Below are 23,289 nucleotides of genomic sequence, written 5' to 3' on the forward strand. Positions count from 1 at the left end.
ACAAGATTTAAATTAGGCCAAACCAAACATATTTTGAAATATTAAAGTACAGCAAAGACCTCTTAGTAGTTCATTTTCTACTTCTCTTTCAGACTAACCAGAATAAGTTGTTACTAAATTTAATTTTAAAGAATAGACTGTTCCTGTACTGAAATCTGCCAAGTTGGTACAGAAAGATTTCTTTTTAAAGAGCAGAGATGTGGTTATGATCAGTCCAAAGTGATGAAGTTTAGAAGTGACTTGTATGTAAATGCTGTTTTAAAGAAGTGCTTGTCACCAGCTTCAAGACCCTTCAGTGTGTTTCAGGAAGACTGTTTTGAATTGTTTAATATATTTACTGTGTGACTTTTTTCACGAGGCTGAAGCCCCATAGCACAGGGCTTCCTGCTGTCTGAATTTAAATGTTGCCAGTATCACTCTCACTCCCTGGCTCCGTGACCTTGAACAAATTCAAAATAATCTGGACTGTAGTGGTGTTCTCCAGTTATTTCTCCAGAAAGACTCCTCTTTGAAAGACCTCCCCTCCCCCAAGGATTTATAGACTGCTCACCATAGACAACATCGTCACTGGAAGACAGGTGCCTGTGTTGATTTAAGAATGAAGCCCCAGGCCCTGAAGAGGTTGCTCGGTTGGTTGTCCACTTTCTGAATTCAGATTTTCAGTACCCACAGAAATGTGGCAGCCGTCCTGTATGTAACCCTAGCACTGGGGGTGGAGAGGGTGGAGACAAGGGTTCTTGGGGTAAACTGGCTAGTTAGAAAAGCCAAATGGGCAAGCTCTGGGTTCAAGCAAGAGGCCCTGTCTATCTCAGTAAAAGATGGAGGAGAATGCAGCAGGCACATGATGCCAACCTCTGACCACCGTGCATGTGCATGTGCACCCACCTGCAAAGATACAGGGATATTCATAAACATTCACACACACATTCACACACACATATGCACATATACACACACTCACATACACATATACACACATTCACATATACACATGCACATATGCACATACACACATTCACATTCACAAACACACATATGCACATATACATACACACATTCACATTCACAAACACACATATGCACATACACACATACACACATTCACATACACACATATACATACACATTCACATACAGACATACACGCATACATATATACGCACATTCACATATATACACATACACACATACATACATTCACATACACAGATATGCACATACACATATATACACATTCACATACACACATATACACATTCACATACATGCATACATACACACATTCACATATATATACATACACACATACACACTTTTATATACACACATATACACATATATGCACATACATTCACATATATACACGTGCACATACACATACACACATACACATTCACATATGCACATATACATACACACATTCACATATGCACATATACATACACACATTCACATATAAACACATACACACATACATACATACACATACACACATTTACATACACATATCTACACATTCACATACACACATTCACATATATATATATACATACACACATACACACTTTCATATACACACATATACACATTCACATATACACATGTGCACATACATTCACCTATATACACATGTGCACATACACATTCACACATAAGCACACACATACATACATACATGGGGGAAAGAGTACAGCTCCAGATCTGGCTGCTGGTGCTCATCAGGAGCCCATCTGCCAGGGAGGTTGAGGCAGGAGGATGACATGAGCCCAGGAGATGCAGACCACAGTGGGACTTTTTTCTCAAAAACCAACCAAATAACCAAATAAACAAACTAAGACCAAAACAAAATGCAAAGAGTGGGCTCTCGAATCCGGTCCTGAAGGTTCAAGTCTCAGTTTGCCATCCATGTGCCCTTGGCCAGGTTACCTTAGTTATCTCATCGATACAACAAGAACAGTAGCAGTTCCTACGCCATGTTGCTATGAGAACACATAAGTTAATATGTGCGGAAATTTTAAAGTGTATGCCATCTTCCAAAGTCTAGCTTGTTTTTTGTTTCTTGTAGACAGGTGTCTTTTAAAAGAGAACTGTGTTTGTTTTTCTTATTGCCCTACGGAATCAAACCCAGGACCTTGCCTTTGTAACAGTAACTGCTCCACCACTGATCCGTGTTCTTAGTCTTAGTAGAATATTTTATTACGAAGGTAATAATCATTGCTGTTAATAAAAGAAGACTCTTATAAATATGCCTGATGTTTGAAATAGAGTTTATATGAAACCTTAAAGAAATTCTATTATTAGAAGCCGGAAATGGTGGTGTGCACCCGTAAGCCAGTAATCCAGAGGTAGCGACAGGAGGATTCCTGCAAGTTTAAGGCCATCTTGGTCTACATTATAAAGTTCTGTGTCAGCCGGGACTTCAGAACAAGCCCTTATCTCAAAATCCCTTCAAAAGGCCAGCTAGAGCTCAGTTGTTAAGTCACGTATAATCACAAGGACCTGACTCCATCCCCAGACCCCACATTAAAAAGCTGGTTCCGGTGAGCATACTTGGGGTTGTAGTACTGCAGGACAGGCTGCTCCAGCCCAGCCTACTTGGCAAGTGCCAGCCCAGTGGGAGACATTGTCCCAAAAACAAAGTAGATAGTGCCTAGGCAATGATACTTGAGGTTCCCTGTCACATACATGCCCATGCTCACCTGCACATAGGAACATGCACACACATACACAGAAAGAAAGGAAGGAAACTCAGTTATTGGGCAAGACATACTGTCTGTACCTGTAACCTTGGCACTTGGGAAGCTGAGGCCAAATGATCAGAGTTTAAGGGCTGAGGGGATGATACAGTGCGACGTTGTTTTAGAACAGTTTATAGGATGACCTGATTGTGCACACTGTCATTTTCTTTTTTTCTTCTTCTTCCTTTTGAGATAAGCTCCCCCTCAGGTCTAGGCTAGCTGGCCTCAAACGTGCTTAGCCTCCTGAGCGCTAGGATTACACGTGTGAAGCGCCATTTTTGGCTTTCTTTCATTTAAATTTGCATAGTATCATGTGCCTGCCTCAATTACAAGATTGTTACAGAAGTCACATGATTGTCGTCGCCCGTGCTTTTTCTCCTTCAGTAGGCAGAAAGATCTGTAAAGGTAACAGGCACATTTCATTCCAGAGTCCATTGCCTGGTGCCCAGAGAGGCACCTGGCGTATAGAGGCATGAAAAGCCATGTGCAAGCAGTAAAACAGGGTTTTCAAATTGTTTATGAATAGTTGAATTCTATTATTAGAAGCCAGAAATGGTGGCGCACACCCGTAAGCCAGTAATCCAGAGGTAGAGACAGGAGGATTCCTGCAAGTTTAAGGCCATCTTGGTCTACATATAAAGTTCTGTGTCAGCTAGGACTTCAGAACAAGCCTTTATCTCAAAGTACTGAAGATATTACTGTTACTTTTCGAACTGAATTTTTACTTTGTCTAATGGCTCGCACCTTTAATCCCATCACTTGGTGTGTGGCGGATATTTTTTTTTTTTTTACTTTATTTTAGTGCTTAGAGAGTAAGTAAAATTTATGATTTATTTTTTATTAATGGTTTTTGTTTTGAAGACTAAATTAAAGTACTCCGAAAAGGCGCATCTGATCTCTCCCTCTGTTAACCCGACATGTCTAGGTCTGAATCATAGCCTTTTCTGACTTGTAAGCTTTCTATCACTAAGTTGAATGCTATTCTTCATTAATGTGAACCGTACGAATTAGATTTTTTTTTTTTTTTGGTTCTTTTTTTCAGAGCTGGGGACCGAACCCAGGGCCTATGCGCTTCCTAGGCAAGCGCTCTACCACTGAGCTAAATCCCCAACCCCCACGAATTAGATTTTTGAATGTCTCAAATAATTCTCTGCTTCAGAATTAATAAAGAGAGCACGACATGGCGTCACTTCCTCAAGGACTGAAACATTGCTTCTGTGTCCATTCAGGAATAAAACTCTCTCTTGAGTTGTAATAACAATTGGCCGCTGACGTGGCTACAGTAAATGTGGGGCACGTATGTGGAGTCAGCAAACGAAACGGTTTTCAGACTTTCCCACACTTTCATAGGCGTTACACAATTGAGAAATCCGTTACTTTTAAAACAACAGAAAGGCTGGAGGGCCCACAGCCTGCATAGTTTGTGGAAGCTTGTTATTTCACTTGTCAATACAGGGTAGCTTGGTTACTGTGCCCTCTGAAGTTACAAAACGCATGAATTAAAAGAAGGATCCTCATTTACAAAATCAGGAGTATGACTGAGTTTTATAACACTGTAAAACCCTCTTGAGGTGTAAACTCATCCCCTGTAGCCAGGTAAGTCTGTGCTTACAATCCTCTGCTTAATCAAATCATGTTACATGGTTTGGTTCACCGTAATGCATTTTCATTGGCTAAAATAATCAAATTTTAGAAAAATGTCCTCCTTTTAAAGACAGAACCAGGTCTCACGTGTAAGCCAGGCAGCACTGAAATGTGTGGTCCTCCTGCTTTGGCCTTCTGCGTGTTTGGATCGCAGCCATGCAGCCATCTTGCTGTTTATGTACTTTTTCTTTCACTATTTTGTGTAGCCTTGGGTGGCCTGGTACTCATACTGTGGACCATACCTGTCTCCAGCTAATGGCTGTTCTTCTTGTGTTGTCCTCTAACGTGCTCTGATTACTAGCATGGGCCACTGTGCCTGGCTTTGAAGTATGATTTTGGTTTGGTTTGTTTCTTTTCGAGATCGGGTTTCTTTCTGTAGATCAGGCTGGCATCAAACTCAGAGATCTGTCTGCCTCTGCCTCTGCCTCTGCCTCTGCCTCTGCCTCTGCCCCCGCCCCCGCCCCCCAAGTGATGAGATTAAAGGCCTGTGCCACCCTGCCTGGCCTAAAATATGTTTTTAAGGGTTGGAGAGGTGGCCGGTCACTAAGAACACTGGTTGCTCATCGAGAGGACCTGTACTCTGACAACATGGCTCACAACCAACCATATCTCCAGTTCTCAGGGATCCACAGTCGTCTTCTGGCTTTCGTTCATACGTGCAGGCAAAACATCCATATAAACTAAAAAATAAACCTTAAAAAAGTACGGAGCCCAGTTTGATCCCCAGTACCAATCCTTCCCCGCAAAGGAAAAACAAACAAACAAACAAACAGAAAACTGTAACTATAGACCTTAGAGAGGAGCGATGACTCAGCAGTTAAGAGTGCTGACTGCCCTTCAGGAGGAGCTGGGGTTCAGTTCCCAGCACCCACATGGCAGCTCACAGCTGTCTATAACTGTTCAGTTCCAGGGCGCCTGACTTTCACACACAAACATACGTTCAGGCAGAACTAATGAACATAAAATAAAAATAAATCACACACACACACACACAGAGCCAGGCCTAAGATTTCTTTCAAATAAAAGCAGAGAAAACTTAAAAGGAAGTCAAAGAAAAGGGAGCGCTTGGCTTTGGGAGCCTTTTTTGTAGCCATTCACGTTGTCCCATTTGAACGCAGTGGAATCTACTCACTGCAGAGTAGAGTGGCGTGAGGGATTTACTTTATCCTGTTCCGTTCCTTTTACCTAGGGAGATGGACAGAGCTTGTACCGAAAGGTTGTACTTTAAAGATGGCTCTGCACTGCCTCTAAAAGTGGACAGGGAGCCTTCACTGTAGTCTTTGCTGTAGGTTTTCTTTTTGTTTTTAGACTGGGTCTCATGTGGTCTAGCCTGGCCTTGAACTCCTGATCCTCCTGATGAGGTACCTCCTTCCAAGTGTTGGGGTTGCAGGAGTGTAGGATTTAAGAGCCTTTAAAAACTAGAAGGTGGGGCTGGAGAGATGGCTCAGTGGTTAAAAGCACTGACTGCTCTTCCAGAGGTCCTGAGTTCAAATCCCAGCAACCACATGGTGGCTCACAACCATCTGTAATGAGACCTGATGCCCTCTTCTGGTGTGTCTGAAGACAGCTACAGTGTACTTATATAATATAATAAATAAATACATTAAAAAAAAAACTAGAAGGTAGAACCAGGCACTTGGGAGGCAGAGGCAGGTGGATCTCTGAGCTTGAGGTCAGTCTGGTCTACAGGGCGAGTTCCAGGACAGCCAGGGCTACATGGGGAAACCCTGTGTCAAAGAAACAAACAAATATAAAAGCAAACATTAGAGGGTAGCTAGGTGTGGCACGTACTTCCAGACCTAGCGCTTGGCAAACGGAGGGAGGAGGATCAGGAGTTTGAGCTACCTGGGTCTCTTGAGAGTCTGTTCCCCCCAAAATAGGCTTACAGTTTGCCTGTTATATAAATTTGTCAGAATTCAGCCTCACTTTTCTCCAGTTATTACCAGTTACCACAGAATTGTGTTATTGTTCAACTTTCAATGTGAATGTGAAATGTGAGTGAGCTCAGAATAGGACGTATTTAAACAAGCGAGTCCTACACAGAGATGCTATTGGATCTAATCAGTATTGAGGACAGTGACTACTAATCCCCCAGATTCGTGAGTTTGCTAAGCAGAAACGTTTTTCTGACTGCCGGGACTTGAACTATGCGCTCTGCAAGCTCAACACAAGCTCTACTACTGAGCTACAGCCCCCATACCCCCCAAAATAAGCAACTCTTTGTCGTACAATTTATTTTTAATTGCACGCACGTGCGTTACTTTAAGTGCGTGCATGTGAGGCTAGAAGCCTTGGATCGCCTGCAGCTGGAGTTAAAGGCAGTTTTGAACCGCCTGACTTGGTGCTGGGAACTTAATTTGTTCTTAACTGCTGAGCCATCTCTCCAGCCTGCTCCCAGGAATCAACTTAGAAAACAAAACTCCCAACAACTTACCTATTTGTTCAGTAGCCACTGGACTGAAACACCAATGTCATCCATTCTCTGCTTATGAATTTGAAGTCCATATTTTTAGTATGATTTGTGTGATGGTGTGAGTAAGCCTTTAACACTGAACATGTACTGTTAATATATTAAATAATAAAGATATCCCATCTTTTAATTATCATTTCCCACAAGTCTTTGTCGAAAAGTTGTTTTCAGTTTTCTGAATGAGTTTGTACTCATTTGTGTGTCTATGCATGTGCATTCGTATGTACATATGCACGAGGGCGTATGCATGTGCTTGTGACATGTTTCTGAGTTCCTTTCCTTGACCACAGTAAAATTTTCCCTCAGCTCTGTGTGTTTGCCAATGCAGAACACACAGAGTGGAGGCTTTCATTTATTTTAGACTGCTCCGTTGGACCAATGGAAAAGCCTTTTCTGTAGAAGGACTTTCTTTGTTTTATGGAAAGATGAGCATTGGTCATCTTGCCTGCATAAGTTTAAAGGCCACGATGTAAACCTAGGACATGGCTCAAAGTACAGGAGAGAGGTGGCAACAGAAAAAATGTTAACATTTATTATTTACTGATTTTTCTGTTAATCTGGATTGGGGGGAAGAGGTTTGTTACAGCCTTTTATCTGTTGACGTTACTGTAAAGTGTCTCAGACATGGGCTTTGTTTTGCTCCCTGCCAAGTGATTGGTGAGTTTATAAGAAGCTTTCTTTTGTGTGTGGTGACTGCCCCAACCACGTTGAGGGCGACTTTCCCGAGAGAGTCACTGTACGGGGAACTGCAGTTCCTTTTGTTTTGTTGTTAAACTCTTGAAATCCTGTCAGGACATCAGACCTCAGCCACAGCGAAGTTTTCCATACTCACTGTTGCATGATTAATGTCCCCAATAAAGTCACATCAGCGCTACTGTCTCCATTGGCTTTAATTCAGATGAAATGTCCCCTTTGGGTTAACTGTTGTTTGGATTTTAAGGGTTCTTTTACCTAGAAAAATCAGAGGATAAAAATGAATGTTTTTTTCTCTCTTTGTGATGCTGAAAGTCACCCATAAGCATATGCAGCAGGTGACCTACCACTGAGCTATCCCTCCAGACCCAAAAATATGTTTCAAAGTAATATGTCCAGAAGAATCTTGTGAGTAAAAAAGATTTCCCAAGGACCTCAGTCTTTGACTTGGTAGGAATATTTACTGATTTCTCAAACTTCTTGACATTATTCAGATGTCAAAAATCAGAAGTCCTTAAGTCCCATTAAATAAAACATAGGTCTTCCTTTTGAGACAGGGTCTCAGACACATTGTGTTGCCCAGGCTGCCCTTGAACTTGCTCCTCGTCAGGCTGACCTGGGACTCCTAATCCTGCTGTGTCAACCCTGTCAGTGAATGCAGGAATCATGGATGTGCACCAGCAGGCTGCCTGGCCCTTCCTCCTGATTTAGAAAACAGTCTGTTGCTACTTTAAAATTTTAATTTAATTTATCTTTAATTTAATTTAATGTGTATAGGTATTTTGTCTGCAGGTACATCTGTGGACAGTTTGTAAGCCAGAAGAAAGAATCAAGCCCGTTCGAGTTGGAGTTATAAATGTTATGAGCCACCCTGTCAGTGCTGGGAATAGGACACAGGTCCTCTGGAAGAGCAACCAGTGCTCTTAACTGCTGAGCCATCTCTCCAGTCCCTGTTGTACATTTTATTTAATTGAAATAAAATTAGACACACTATATTCTCGAGTCCCTAATGTGGGCCAGCTAGAAATGTGGACTTGCAGGGAGGGAAAAAAGGGCATATTCACACTCTGAAAACCAGGTTCCAGAGGATTTTGGGGAAGTCAGAGCTTGGTAGCAGCCACAATTAACCTATACACTGATGAAATGATAACAGGAAAGAATCTTAATGTGCATTTTTATGTCCTTTGATTTTGTATAAAGGGAATCCTGATTCTGACCACAAAATCCATTTGAGTAAACAATTTATATTTGAATTTGAGTTGAGACATTAAAACATAATATGTCAGTTTCTCTCAGAAATCATGAATCTTCCTTATTTATTAACCCTGGAAAACTTTATGATGACCATGGTCTGGAATGTTTCCTAGATTTTTATTGGACTTCTTAAGTTGTTTTCTCCTATCCCTTTGTTTCCTTTGTGACTGAGCCTGAAAAAAAAAATGGTAACAAAGAATGTTTCACAATGGGAATGTAGCCATGTAGTTGTCCCAGCGATATTAAACAATTAACAAGAGAACCTTGACTTGCTTTGCCTGCTTACAGTGGGAGCTAAGGTTTTGTCTCAGTGACTGCAATTTTGTAATTTCCTGCACAAATGAAACTATTAGTGTTGGTTCCATCTCCAATACCAAAGTAAATATACCTACAAAGTAGCATTACATGTAGTGATGGTGGTGAATTATTGTTTCATATTTCCTAGATCAAACGGACCTGCCCTCTGTAAGTCCTGGGTGCCTTCTTGGGGATCATCCTTCCGTTAAGTTTAAGTAACATTGGTTAGAAGGCTTTTGTGTCTTGAACAAAGAGTAGTCTCATCTGCAGCAACTGCACAGCCTCTCAGTAGGGAAGCAGTGAAAAATGGAGCAGGCCTCACTGTCCCCTAGGGAAGCAGAAATGGCACCTGTGAACAGAGTGTATAGACACCGTTTGGATATATTTTAGGTTCCTGAGTCAAAAGTAAATACATAAAAGGCCCAGTGCTGGGAACCCCGAAACATCAATGAAGGTGCTGTAGATGAGGGGAGTACCCTGGGGAAGAGCGAACAGTCAGCCCTCCGGCAGCTACCCAAGATTCCTTCCCCAGTTTTGCCTAGAATAGCCCTGACTGCCAATACCTACACTTAATCTGGCTAACGTAAGAAGTCTGAGTATATTGCTATAATTTACAGATAATCTTTCTGAATTATTTTGCTTTGAAATTTAGCTGACAGGCCTGCTACCTTTTTTTTTTTTTTTTAAATGTTGGCAGCACTCTCCCACCCAGCAGTGCTCTAGCTGTGGCTTTAAACTCAAACACAGTACTGTGTGACTGTGGGTCTGTTGATTTTTTTTTTTCTGAGTGTTTTGAAATGCTAACATTCTTTATTTTTAGATCACATATGTTTCTTTATTTGGAGCTATGTCTAAGATAGGATAATATAATGCATTCTTTTTTTTTCTTCTTTTTCTTTTTTTCGGAGCTGGGGACCGAACCCAGGGCCTTGCGCTTCCTAGGCAAGCGCTCTACCACTGAGCTAAATCCCCAACCCCAATATAATGCATTCTTGTCTCATAGATTTAAATTTAGGGATAAAAGTACAAAATCTCACAGTTTATCTGTTAATGAAAGTATTTAGACACTTTGTGGAGACTTAAAACAACCCATAAAGAGTTTCTTTTCCTGCAGAATTTATTGTCTCTTTTACATCTTATTGAAATGCCCAGCTAGCATGGCTATGTACATTATCTGTCATAAGTGATTTCAAGGGTGTGTGTGTGTGAGTGTGAGTGTGTGTGCACAGTGTACCAGATTGTAGCCTAACGTGACGTTTGATGCCTGTAATCCCAGCACTTAGGAAGTGAAGGCAGAAAGATCAGCTACATGGCAAGTTTGAGACTGGCCTGGACTGCATGAAAACAAAAACCACAAGTTGCCCTACCCGTCGAGAGAGAGAGAGAGAGAGAGAGAGAGAGAGAGAGAGAGAGAGAGTTTACCAAGTTGACTCTACAGTAGTACATGCCTGTAATCCATGTTACTTGAATGGCTGAGATGGGAGGATTGAGTTAAAAAAAAGAACTAGAAAAAACAGTAGACACCCTGTATCAAAAATAAACAAACGTTTCCAAATTCAGTATTTTAAAAGCACGTTCTTAATGTATAATCAATAAAACTTTTTTATTAAAGCCACCTAGGTTGTAAGGTGCATTGTCATGACAACCTCTATTACCAGAATTTCTGTTTTGTTTCTTTCTTTCCCCAACAGGATTTCATCGCTTCTCACTCTTCTGGCTAAGATCAAGCGAGGAGATAGGCTCTTACTCTATAGCCCAGGCTGGCCTGGGACTCACTATGTAGCCCAGGCTGGCCTTACGTTCTAGGTGTCCTCCTTCCTTGGCTCCCTCAGTGCTGGGTAACGGGTGAACAGCCATACTTGTCTGTACTTGGCTGTGAAGCAAGCTTTGACTTGTGCCTTTTAATCATTTCTCTCTTATGTAAATTCAGCCATGTGTGTTTCATGCCTTTCCACAAACACATTTCAAATGAGAAAGACAAATAGAACTGCGGAGGCGTGGAGAATGGGTGCTTTAAACTCCGGTATCGGACAGACCTCGGAGAGCTTTTCTTCACATGTAAGACTTACGGCAGTGTCCTTAGACAGTTTGCACAGATTTGAATTTGGAGATTGGAAGTTATGTGTTCTCCCAGGGATCCTTTCCTCACAGGTTTGCTGACCATGATTGATCTTTGACACGGAGATAAGAATATAATTTTAGTAAGGCTTCTCTGTTCTTTTTATTTTTATACTAAGAATTCTGTGGGAGGCTGGAGAGATGGTTCAGCAGTTGAGGGCACTGGTTACTCTTCCAGAGGATCAGGCTTCCCAGAACCCACACGGAGGCTCACAACTGTCTAACCCCAGTTCTAAAGGATCCGGTTCTCCCTTCTGATTTCTGTGAGCACCGGCATGCACGCAAAACACTCATAACTGCAAAGTAAAACTATCTTTTTAAAAAGACTGTGTTGGGGGGACGGGGGGGGGGTGTTGGTTTGTGTGTGTGTGTGTGTGTGTGTGTGTGTGTGTGTGCGCGCGCGCGCGCACGCGCGCATGCGTGCACATATGCTCATGCATTCTTGTGTGGAGACCAGAATTCTACACTGGGTGTCCTCTATCCCCCGTCCCCCTCCCCCCCAGTCTCCCCCCTCCCTGCCCAGACAGGGTTCTCTCACTGAATTTGCTTTCTCTGCTAGATGGTCTGGTTAGCGCCCTCCCCCAGATCTCCCTGTCCACCACTACAGCCCCCAACACTGGGTTCCAGACAGACACTGCCTGGGCCTGCCTGGGTGCTGGGGGTCTGAATTCAAGTCCGCATGCTTACTCTGTAGCCATCACCAAAGCCCCTGCTCTTTTTATACATGGGATAAATAGCTGATGTCTCTTAGGTATAGCCCCCTCCTTTCATCTCTAAATTGAGTTGTGCACGTTGGGCTATAGACTCTGTAGGTTTGTTTAAAGGAGAAGTAAATCCATCTTATTGTATGACTCCAAGGTTTTTGTTGTTGTGTTTGTTTGTTTATGGTATGAGTATGGAGCCAAGGGTCATCCCACTGCTAAGCCAGTGCACAGAATGCAACAGTTCTTACGTTATTCAGCGTGTGTTTTGGGTACATTTCTTTTTTTTTTAATTCTTTTTTTTTTTTTTTTTTCGGAGCTGGGGACCGAACCCAGGGGCTTGCGCTTGCTAGGCAAGTGCTCTACCACTGAGCTAAATTCCCAACCCCTTGGATACATTTCTTTATTGTTACATTTAATGCCTACACTGAGTTTGAAAGCATAGTTAACTTTGCATTGATTAAAAAGAGTCAAGAAAAAGATAATTAGAATTTTGACTCAGGCATTTGGGCTGTCAGAGTGTTGATGAGCTGTGGCTTAACAACTCAAGCACTTTCTGCCATGTTAACAGAACACATGCAGAGTTACCCCTCAGAGGGCACAATCCAGGAGTGAGGCCCTGGCCTTGGTGCTTTTGGAAGTCCCTAGGTAACTCGAATGTACAGACATGTTCTACAGTGCTGTCTCGAGCTCTATTTCCCTGCACAACAACCTTTTTTTTTTTTCTTTAAATGAGGTAGGGTTTCTCTATGTAGCCCTGTCTACCCTGGAACTCACTATGTAGACCAGGCTGGCCTCCTGAGTGCTGGGATTATGGTACGTGCCAACTTCATACCCACACCCACACATTTCAAATGTGGAGAAAACCTGAAAGGATCATTCAGCAAACATCCCTCCACGTCTCCCTAGGTTTGGTGGCTATGAACCTTCAGCCATAACCTTTCTGCCTTGCTCTCCTCGCTCTGTCTGCTGGCTTACACCATCCTTGTGGTAGGTGAAAGTTCAGACGTGACAGTCTGTAGTCAGTTTCTCAGTGCAGCTCCTGAGAGCACGGACATTCTCCTGTGTAACCACAGGACTGTCGTCCTGCCCGTGATGATGAAGCAGAGATGGGCAGAGGACCTTGCGGGGATGTTGAAGAGGTGCTTGCTACCCCGTGCGTGTTTGGTGCCGTTAACTGTATCGTTTCGCATAGTTTCTGACTTCAGTATTGAATACTTGTATGGATAAGGTTTTTTTTTTTTTTTAAAGAGTTTTTTAAAGACCGGGTCTCAGATATACCAGGCTGGTCTAAAGGTTGCCGTGTAGTGAGGATATCCCTGAACGTCCTATCCTCCTGCTCTGTCTCCTCAGGGGTGGGGCTCCAGGTGTGCACTATTGTGCTTAGTTTGTTAAAGTGTGGGGTTTGAACCTGGGGCTTTTGAGCATGCTGGGAAAGCACTGAGTTGAGCTGCGTCCTCATTAAGATGTTTTTTGTTTTCCGAGACAGGGTCTTGCCGCATAGCCCAGGCTGGCTCAGACGGCTCTCCTGATTCAGCTTACAGAGTGCCGTGGCTTTCGGCCTACAGGTCTGCCGTACTACACTTGGATCGTGCGTCTTATGTCCGTCATTCCTGTGCTGATCGGCATCACTGCTGTAAGTAATGCCTTTTCACACCTGCCACGTCCTTCTTCACTGTGAATGGTTGGCATTCCAGCTAGCTCCAGGTACAAAGCAAGATGCACTTGAAGATTTGTTCTTCTATGACTAGGAAGAAGGTTTGAGTAAGGAATTCTCTGTTGAGTCAGCCACTGAACTGGAACAGAGTCTTTTATTAGCTATGTCTTTAAAGTTGAAGTGATTCAGGGCTGCAGTCACCTATGGGTGTGAAGGCAGCTCGTTCCTGGACTCCTTCGCGCTCCGCAGGGGCAGTCACAGAGTCTTGTGTTGTGACTTCCGAAGCAGCGTGTGTAGAGATGGCAGGGGATGGTCTGGTGTGCTGAAGTAATTCACCTGTGGAGCGTCGAGCAGAAACTGTACAGTTGGTCAATCTGATTATAATTTCCATGCTTCAGATGTTCCTAGTCTTTTCATGTATGTCTCTAAATGGTTTATAAGGAGAATGTCAGATTGCCAAACATAAAGGAAACAAAAGGTCCAAATAGCCAATTTTAGAATTTGTGTGCGCACGCATGCATATGCATGTATGAGTACATACATCCGGAGCCAGGGCATGATTCTCTAGCTGTCTTTCCTAATGGGCTCTCTCCACTTTTCGTGACAGAGTCTCGCACTGACACTCACTTATGTGTCAGCGAGGCTGGCTGGCTAGCAGTCCTTCTGTTCTAGGACTTCCAGTATGTGCTGGCTTTGTATGTGACTACTGGGGATCAAACTCAGCCTGTGTGGCCAGCACTGTGCTGAGTCCCCCCTTTAAAATGTTTAAGTTAGGAAGGGGACCTATTAAGAATGAGTGCGATGCGATCGGGAGTAAAGTACGTAAGTAAATTAGAGTAATAATAAAGAATGAGTGAGCGTGTCCATTAGTTTGGTTTGTGTTGTGCTCCTATCCTTTATGCCTATTGCTGTCAATAGCGAGTTGACTGCTTTGCCTTATATAAAAATTTGTTTCCTTTAAGCAAAAGCTATGAATGACATAGTTCAGAGGGTGCTTGCAGGCGTCCATTACTATATGAAGCCGTAAGACTGGTTACAGCCACTTTAAAGGTATGTCTGTGTATTTCTGTGAAGGCTTTGGCATCAGTCTCTGGGGTTCATCTCAGGAGGAACTAGGGCAGCCATCAAGGTTCTTGGGTGTTGTGAAATAGTCTTACTTGTTGGAAGCGACCCTGGCAAACTTGAAGTGCTGCCATGTTTTCTGTGCTACTGTTGTGTCTAGCTATAAAATGAAGGAAGTGCTAATGACACTTCCTACTTATTTAGCAGACTCTCCTCCTTCAGAGGAGTTGGCCAGTATCAGGCAGCACCCCAGCCTGCTTCTGTTTGTAATTCCTGTCGTGTGATGTTGTATAAAACTCCACTTGTTAGCTTCGCCTTTGTGCTCCTCTGCAAACTGTAAAATAGCATCTGCTGTTCCCGCTCCCATTTCTCAGATGCTGACAATAAAGCCCATCTCAGCTAAAGTATTGAGCCAGGACTTTGCTCCAGTCAGGGAGAGCCAGAGCAGAAACATGGGAGTCCCTGGCTTCCTCTTGTTGCTGACCCATTCTTTCTCCCTAGTTTAGATATCCTTAGAGGAAAGTAAGTGTGTTCTAAGCACTGATAGCATTCCCATGTCTCTTAAGTGTGTAAGCGTTAGGGTTTAGGTGAGTCTCTGAAGCAGGCTCATCCCAGGTTGTAAGCGTCATCCGCTTCATGGTCTTGATCGGATTGCTGCCCCAGAAGGGGGGGGGGGGCTTGAAGGAAGTTATGGCCACGGCCCATTTTCCTTTTGCCCTTCTAACCGGCAACACAGGTTGCTTTCTGTCAGGGAATTTCATGAATGGGCGGATGTTCATAAGCCATATTTTTCCTTCCTAGGAAGTAAGAAATGTAACAAAATCTCTCCCTCAGTGGACTCGGTTAGCGTGTGGCGGTACATGAGCGATTGCTTCCTGAACTGAGTATAAATTTAGCCCTAGCGACTCTTCAAAGTTGTTATAAAACTAAAACATGATCACCAGACCAAAATATATACCTGCTTTGAAGTTTGTCCATAATTCTCGTTAGTGAATATTTGCAGAACCTGGAGGAGGGTTCTGTAAAGGCCAGAATATCTGCTTTAAGAAGACTCCCCACGATTAAATAAAGGATGAAGTTTGTGTGACAGTTCTCTACTTCTGTTGTAGTGAACAACAACAAAAGTGAAAGTTGTGTTTAGATCGGTTTGCTTAATGTCAGTGATGTGTGAAAAGTTAAGTGTGGTGCACACACACCAAGAGATCCTATCGTGTTCCTGAATATGACTCAGTGTGTGTGTACTTGTGCCACATAGAGTCCATTTTTGCTCACATGCAGCCCAGGGAGCCTGGCCCTTGCCACCTTGGGCTCGGTGGAAGTTGGCAGCCTGAGTCCTGTAAACAGCAGCCTGGCGTCACCCGGGATGTGATAGGACCCATCCCAGAGCTGTGGAGGGCCTGGCTCTCTTCTGGCGTACTCAAGCAAATGCAGTGCTGAGTAACTGGGTAAAGTCGGGAATACTGTGGTATCCCTCTAAAAGTTTTAAAGGTACAGTACTTGTCCTTGGCTTTTCATACACATTACAAACAACAAGCCAGCACAGCAAGCTAGACAGACATTGGTGGCTATTCTTATTTTAGGAGTGTACCAACGACAGAAACTCAGATCTAGACCCTTGGTGCCTCCCCCACTTTTGTTCTTTTTTCAAAAAAAATTTAAATTTTGTTTAGTTTTTGTTTCTATAGTTTCTCTATGCAGCCCTAACTGTCCTGGAACTCACTCTGTGGACCAGGCTGGCCTCAGACTCAGAGAGCCCTCTGCCTCTGAGTGCTGGGATTAAAGTCACACACTGCCACCCTTTGTTGTCCAGGCTGGGCTCAGACCTCTGATGTTGGAGTTACCCTCTTTATACTTTGGGTCTCCTGCCTTTTACTTGTTGAGAACCTTGTGTAGAACAGTAACTGTTAGCTGTTTGGTGCTGTCTCTTCTCCCATTTAAACTGTGGGAAGATGAGGCTCCTCCCACCATCTCCCATGCCCCCCTCTACCCCTGTCAAGACTTCGTGCATTAAAATCATATACAGCAAGGAACCTGTAGACATGGGGATAGCTCTTTGCTACTGAGTCGTCTGAAGCTCAGAGAGTAAGTCAATACTCACCAGGGAGTAAGAAGATTTACTGATACAATGATGCCTGTAGTGGTTTGAATATGTTTGACCCAGGAGTGTCAGTATTTGCAGGAGTGGCTTGGAGTAGGTGTGTCACTGTGGGCATGGGCTTTAAGCCCCCTTCCTAGGTACCTCAAAGTCAGTCTTCTGCTAGCAGCCTTCAGATGAAGATGTGGAACTCTCAGCTCCTCCTGCACCATGCCTGCCTGGATGCTGTCGTGCTCCTGCCTTGATGATGATGGACTGAGCCTCTGAACCTGTAAGCCAGCCCCAACTAAATGTTGTCCTTATCAGACTTGCCTTGGTCATGGTGTCTGTTCGCAGCAGGAAAACTCTAAGACAGTGGCCTTATTGCTTACTCGGCCTCTGAAAGCTACGAAAAACTAAGAGTGTGAACTTAATTTCTTGCTAACTGGTGGAGACGAAAGTAAGGTTTGGAAGTGTCCAGCATTTCTCTCTCAGAGGAAGAAGCTGAGGGGCACGGGTAAAGATGGAACGTGTTGGGGTTGGGGATTTAGCTCAGTGGTAGAGCGCTTGCCTAGGAAGCGCAAGGCCCTGGGTTTGGTCCCCAGCTCCGGAAAAAAGAACCAAAAAAAAAAACCAAAAAAAAAAAAGGAACGTGTTGGGGCCAGGGTGATTTATAGTCAGCAAAGTGCCTGCTGGCAAGCAAGAGGACCCGGGTTCAAATCCCTGAACTCACATTCTGTTTTCTTTTTTCAAAATTACTCTGTGTGTGTGTGTGTGTGTGTGTGTGTGTGTGTGTGTGTGTGTGTGTGTGTACGCCTACATGATTTTATGTGTACCATGGGCAGGCAGGTACCCACAGAGGTCAGAAGGTGTTTGAACCCATAGTGCTAGAGTTACAGACAGTTGTGAGCTGCTGGCTGTGGCTTCTTGGAACTGAACTCTATGGAAGAGCAGTAGTTGCTCTTAACCATTGAGCCACCTCTCTACCCCACCAGCACCCCAGAACCCACATTGCAAAAACAAAAACAAAAACAAAAAAAACAAAAAACAGGTGACCCGCGTTGTTCACAGTCTCAGGAAAGGGGAGATAGGTGGGTCCCTGGAGCTCACAGACTGCCAGCATGGTAGTCTCCTGATGAACTCCAGGCCAGTGAGAGACCCTGGCTCAGAAAAACAAAACCCAAAACAAAAACAGAAAGAGTAAACAGACAGAGGAAACCAAAGAAGCAGTTTGAAAGGTGTTGACTAACTACAGTAAACTGTGCGGATGGCAACAAAAAAGCCAGGACCCCCGGCTTACTTGATTTTGAGGTATATGTTTAGGGAATATAAATTAATGTTGACTTTCATTTATCCTTAACACGATGTTTTAAAATCCTATCCATTAAAAATGTAAATATAGGTCTCTGTTGTTAAAGTCTTTTTCTAACACATGCCAGGCGCTGGTCTCCATCCTCATTCCCACATAAAACAGGGAATGGTAACACGTGCTTGTAATCAGGGCACTAGGGAGCTGGAGGCAGGAGGATTAGAAGAAGTTCAAGGCACATGGCCAACCTTGGCGGAGACCCTTCTCAAAAAAAGAAAAAAAATGCCAAAATTATTAATTTATACATTACTTTCAAAACTGAATTTTGACATGTAGTAGGTACTCAAAAAATGCGTTTAAATAAACTATCATGCTCATAATTTATTAGCAACCTTAACTGGAATCTGTATAATAATTCACAGTATCCAAGCGCATTTCATAGTAAAAGAAACCTATCTTACTGAATAACTTTACCAGAACCAAAAGGATTGTTTATTCTACATTTTACTTCTTTTAACGTGGGTGGGGGTTGGGGTTGTGCTCTAGAAGAGGATACTACCAGTTTTTAAATCCATAGCGGACTGAAAGAGTAGAGGCGGAGTACACACACCCGGCCCAGACAAAGAACACAAGTCAGTGCTCACCACCTTCCACTTCTCTCTCTGAATGACAAAGAAAAGGAGCAGCAACAGCTGCCAGCCAAAGATTCATTTCAGCAGAGACCCGGTAACTGTGCAGTGCGGCTGCTGCGGGCTGGGCATCCTCTGGCGGGTGGGGCGGGGCCTGAGTTGCTGTGAAGGGCGTGGCCACGCAGCTAAGAGCAGCCTGGCTTTGTGGAAAGTGCCCGATCCCACCTTGTGGGCGGGAGAACCCATACTTGTGCTCGCAGGATCCGTCCCAGATGACTTTAGGTGTTTCTTTATGACAAAGGGGAAAAAAAAAGATTACTACAGTGTCCCAGTTTATCATTTTATAGCAGTGGACATTTTCAGCTATGCATGCAACTGTTATAATTGTAAACAAATAGTTCTGGACCGAGGCCAAGTTAGATCACTGCAGTCGAGAGCCAAATGGTGCATCCACTGTAATGTGTAAGCAAATGATCTTGCTGTCTGACCCACAGTAGAACACAGAAAATTTTAATTTTAATCCTTAATTAAGATATTACATTAAAACTATTAAATACTATTTTTGAGAAAAAATACAAGTAATATAAGAGATTTGAATGGTTTTTTAAATTTTCTTTCCCATTTAAAAAAGAGTATATATGAGTGTCATGGTGTGTGTGTGTATGCATGTGTGTGTGTATGTGTGTGTGTGTGTGTGTGTGTGTGTAGGTGAGAGAACAGCTTTCAGCAGTTCATCTCTTTCTTGGTGGGTTCTGGGGACTGAGGTTGTCAGGCATGTACAACCATTGTGCCTCTCCACCGAGCCCCTCCCAGTCCCCCCTGCAACATTACAGTTTTAAGTGCTCTCAGAACGTTTTCCTGTATAAACACTTCAGCAACAGCTGCTTTGTGAAGTATTGTCTTCCTGTTTTAGAAATGAGATCCTAGGGTTCTAGATTTACAGCTTGTCTAGAACCACACTGCTCCAGAATCCCCTCTGCTATTCTGGGAACCAGCTCATGGATAACCTGACTTCCTAGTCCTCCCTTCCATCCACAGAAAACCACAGTCCACCTTGGTGGCCATTTCATGTTGCTCACAGAAAGTACAAGTCCTGTCAAGTGGCAGCATCTTGGTTAAACTTTGACCTTAACAATGGAATAAAAAGAGGGCCCATGTCACTTCTCGGAGTAAACAGTAGGGGCCATTAAAGGTTTTCATGTTGGCCAGGCAGTGGTGCTGCATGACTTTAGTCCCAGCACTTGGGAGGCAGAGGCAGGTGGATCTCTGAGTTTGAGGCCGTCGAGGTCTACAGTGATTTCTAGTATAGCCAGGGCTACACAGAGAAACACTGTCTTGAAAAATTAAAGAAAAAAATAAAAGGGAAAGGGAAAAAAGAGTTTTTTATGCTTACTTTTAGTGGTAGACACGAACCTAAGGCCGGTTAGCAAGTTTTCTACTGTTGATCCTCAGTCACTCCACACTTGGCTTTAAAACGGGTTGTTTTTGACATTTATTTTTATTTTATGTGTGAAAATTGTCTGTGCACCACGTATATATGCCTGGTACTTACACAAGCCAGAAGAGGTTGTAGGATCCCATGGAACCAGAGTTATAAACAGTTGTGAGTTACCTTGTGGTTGCTGGGATCAAAGCACACACACACATACACACACACACACATACACACACACACACACACACGCGCGCGCGCGCACACACACACATAGAAGCTTCAGTTAAGTACATGGGCTCTGGTAGGCCCAATCCCTCAGACCAGAGTGAACGCCCTTTCTTGTGAAGGGGTCCCCTGGGAGCTAAGTTTCCTCGAGCTTTCTGCAGGCGTCCCTGTGAAATGTGAGCAACCTGCTGTGCTGAGTTTGGGTATTGTGGAAAATGGCCCTAGTGCTAAGTGTTCTGCCGTATGAAAGCCTCAGAAGACACATAGGAGGCAGCCATCTTCCTAAGTATGGCGGTCTAATTCTGGCACTTGGGAAGCTGGAGTGGGAAGATCTTGAGTTTGAGATCAGTTTGGGTCACCTAGTGAGTTTTAGGCTAGCAACTCCTGGAATTGACTTTGCAGCTGAACCTAGCCTTGAACCTCTGACCTTTCCTCTACCTCCTGGGCACTTTGATTCTAGGCAAGTGCCACCATTCCCAGCTTTCAGTATTTTAAATGAGAAAACCATGCTTCTCATGTTTGTTATCAAAGCTCTGATGCTGGCCTGTCATTCCTGGGAATGCATTTCTAAAGAGCCAGTGTCAGTAAGCTGTATAGCTTTTGGGAGCTCTGGTGACCCTCTGGAGATGTGCCGCACCACTTGGGTGGTCTCCAAGGTGCACCGACTTGATAGAGTATGAGGAACAGATCAAGTAATTACAAGTTCCGTCCTACAAGAGAACACTTTGCCAATATCCTCACAGAATATCACATAATCCCACCCTGTGTCTCTTAGTAGATTCTTCCAGAGAGGAGCAAACAACGTTGTGTAAAAGGCCAGTCACTGCATGACACGTTCAGATATACACAGAATCAGATGGGTTACACATCTCAGAGGCAGCCTGGCATCCAATAGGACATACGGAGGAAGCTTGTTACATGCTTAGGGGAAGAGTATTTCTCTTTAGTTTAAAAACCAGTGCTTCGTTTCCTGGCCTGGTTTAGAGTACGCTCAACTCTGTCTTGGTTCCTACAGTACAGAAACCAAATGTACAGCTTTCATTCTCTCCTATCTCATGGCCTCCACTGCCGTGAACTGCAAACACCTCAGCAGTACCCAGTTATTATCCAGGGACCCTGCCATCACAGGGCCAAAGAACTGGACAGAGTGCTTTGGGGTTTTTTTTTTTTTTTTTTTTTTTTTTTTTTGGTTCTTTTTTTTTCCGGAGCTGGGGACCGAACCCAGGGCCTTGCGCTTCCTAGGTAAGCACTCTACCACTGAGCTAAATCCCCAGCCCTGGGGTTTTCTTAAAAAACAAAAAACCCAGCTATTCTTTGGCAGTGGTCTCTGTATTACCTGTCTGCTACCTAATGATTCCAATCAGTACAGAGGCAGAAAAAGACTATTATAAATAGTGTATATATAGTATATATAGTGTGTATATAGTATATATAAATGGTGTATATACAGTATGGTATATATAAATAGTGTATATATAGTCTAGTATATATAAATAGTGTATATATAGCCTAGTACATATAAATGGTATGTATACAGTCTAGTACATATAAATGGAGTACATACAGTCTAGTATATATAAATGGTGCACATACAGTCTAGTATATATAAATGGTGCACATACAGTCTAGTATATATAAATGGTGTACATACAGTCTAGTATATATATATGGTGTACATACAATCTTGTATATATATATGGTGTACATACAGTCTAGTATATATAAATGGTGTATATACAGTCTAGTATATATAAATGGTGTATATGTAGTCTAGTATATATAAATGGTGGATATACAGTCTAGTATATATAAATGGTGTATATGTAGTCTAGTATATATTAATGGTGGATATACAGTCTAGTATATATAAATAGTGTAATGTAGTCTAGTATATATAAATGGTGTATATATAGAATAGTATATATAAATAGTATATATACAGTCTAGTATATATAAATAGTGTATATATAAATGAACTTTGCTAAAGAGACTTTAAAGTTTACCCTCAGATGTCTTTTATTTCATTTTATTAGTGAAGACCAAAATGGAATTTGGTTTGAGTTTTATTGCCATGAAGAGACACTATGACCAAGGCACCTCATAAAGAAAAACACTTAATTGGGGCTGGCTTATAGTTTCAGAGTGGCAGATCAGATATCCTGAATATCAGATATTTACATTATGATTCATGACAGTAGCATTACAGCTATGAAGTCACCACAACATGAGGAGCTCTGTAAAAGGGTCTTAGTACTAGGAAGGCTGAGACCACGGGCTAGGAATATGTGAGGGTTGTGTGGAACCATGGCAATATGTGTTTGCAGCCATATGGCTATTAAGTGGGAAGCATTTCCCTAGATAAGAAAGAGGTGGTGGGGGTTGGGGATTTAGCTCAGTGGTAGAGCACTTGCTAGGCCCTGGGTTCGGTCCCCAGTTCCAAAAAAAAAAAAGAAAGAAAGAGGGGAGGAAATCCCCTATATATGTGTTATAACAATTTGGAAGGTTCTAGTGCCTTTCAGATGCCTAAACAGAGACTTGTAGTAAATAATGCATTTTGCATTGAGACACGTGTGTATACACAAGTTTGACTGAAAAGAAAAAACTGCGAATCAATACTCACCCCATTGTGTTCTGGGCACTGTGATCTTCACCGATCCGTGGTGGTCGGTAAAGATAACGCTAATGGTAACCTACCCTGCTGATCTCACAACTTGTTTCTGTAGTTTGAAAAGTTCTGTGCTAGACATTAAGAGTGGAATTAAGTTCCATGTTCAGCTGGTATCTTGTGGGCATTTTTGAATTGAAGAAATGACTGTTGTGAAGAGATGCTAGCTTGTCAGAGAGTGATGCGTGACACCATTGTCCTTCTGAGTTTCTGTAATGGATGTAACCGCACCTTTTCCTCCTGAGGAATATTCTGAATATTGCTTTAGATTTCATTTTTCTGTTTATGGGTGTTTTGTCTGCTTGTACGTATATGCAC

At 42.9% G+C, this 23,289-nt stretch overlaps 1 protein-coding gene across 2 annotated transcripts in view; it reads left to right on the plus strand.

The window, feature by feature from the left end:
• The window catches only part of Sertad2 (SERTA domain containing 2), a 104,584-nt gene that overhangs the window by 1,511 nt on the left and 79,784 nt on the right, over positions 1–23,289 (plus strand). Inside the window, exon 2 of one of the 2 annotated variants that reach the window (XM_087584137.1) lies at positions 13,405–13,551. The gene's annotated coding sequence lies outside the window, so the exon portion shown is untranslated. Of the gene's footprint in view, positions 1–13,404; positions 13,552–15,060; positions 17,001–23,289 lie in introns of those variants that run through there. The other variant, XM_087584139.1, reaches the window with a different exon arrangement.

The sequence above is a fragment of the Rattus norvegicus genome, chromosome 14, assembly GCF_021556685.1.
Source record: "Rattus norvegicus strain SHRSP/BbbUtx chromosome 14, alternate assembly SHRSP_T2T, whole genome shotgun sequence".
Classification (NCBI taxonomy): domain Eukaryota; kingdom Metazoa; phylum Chordata; class Mammalia; order Rodentia; family Muridae; genus Rattus; species Rattus norvegicus.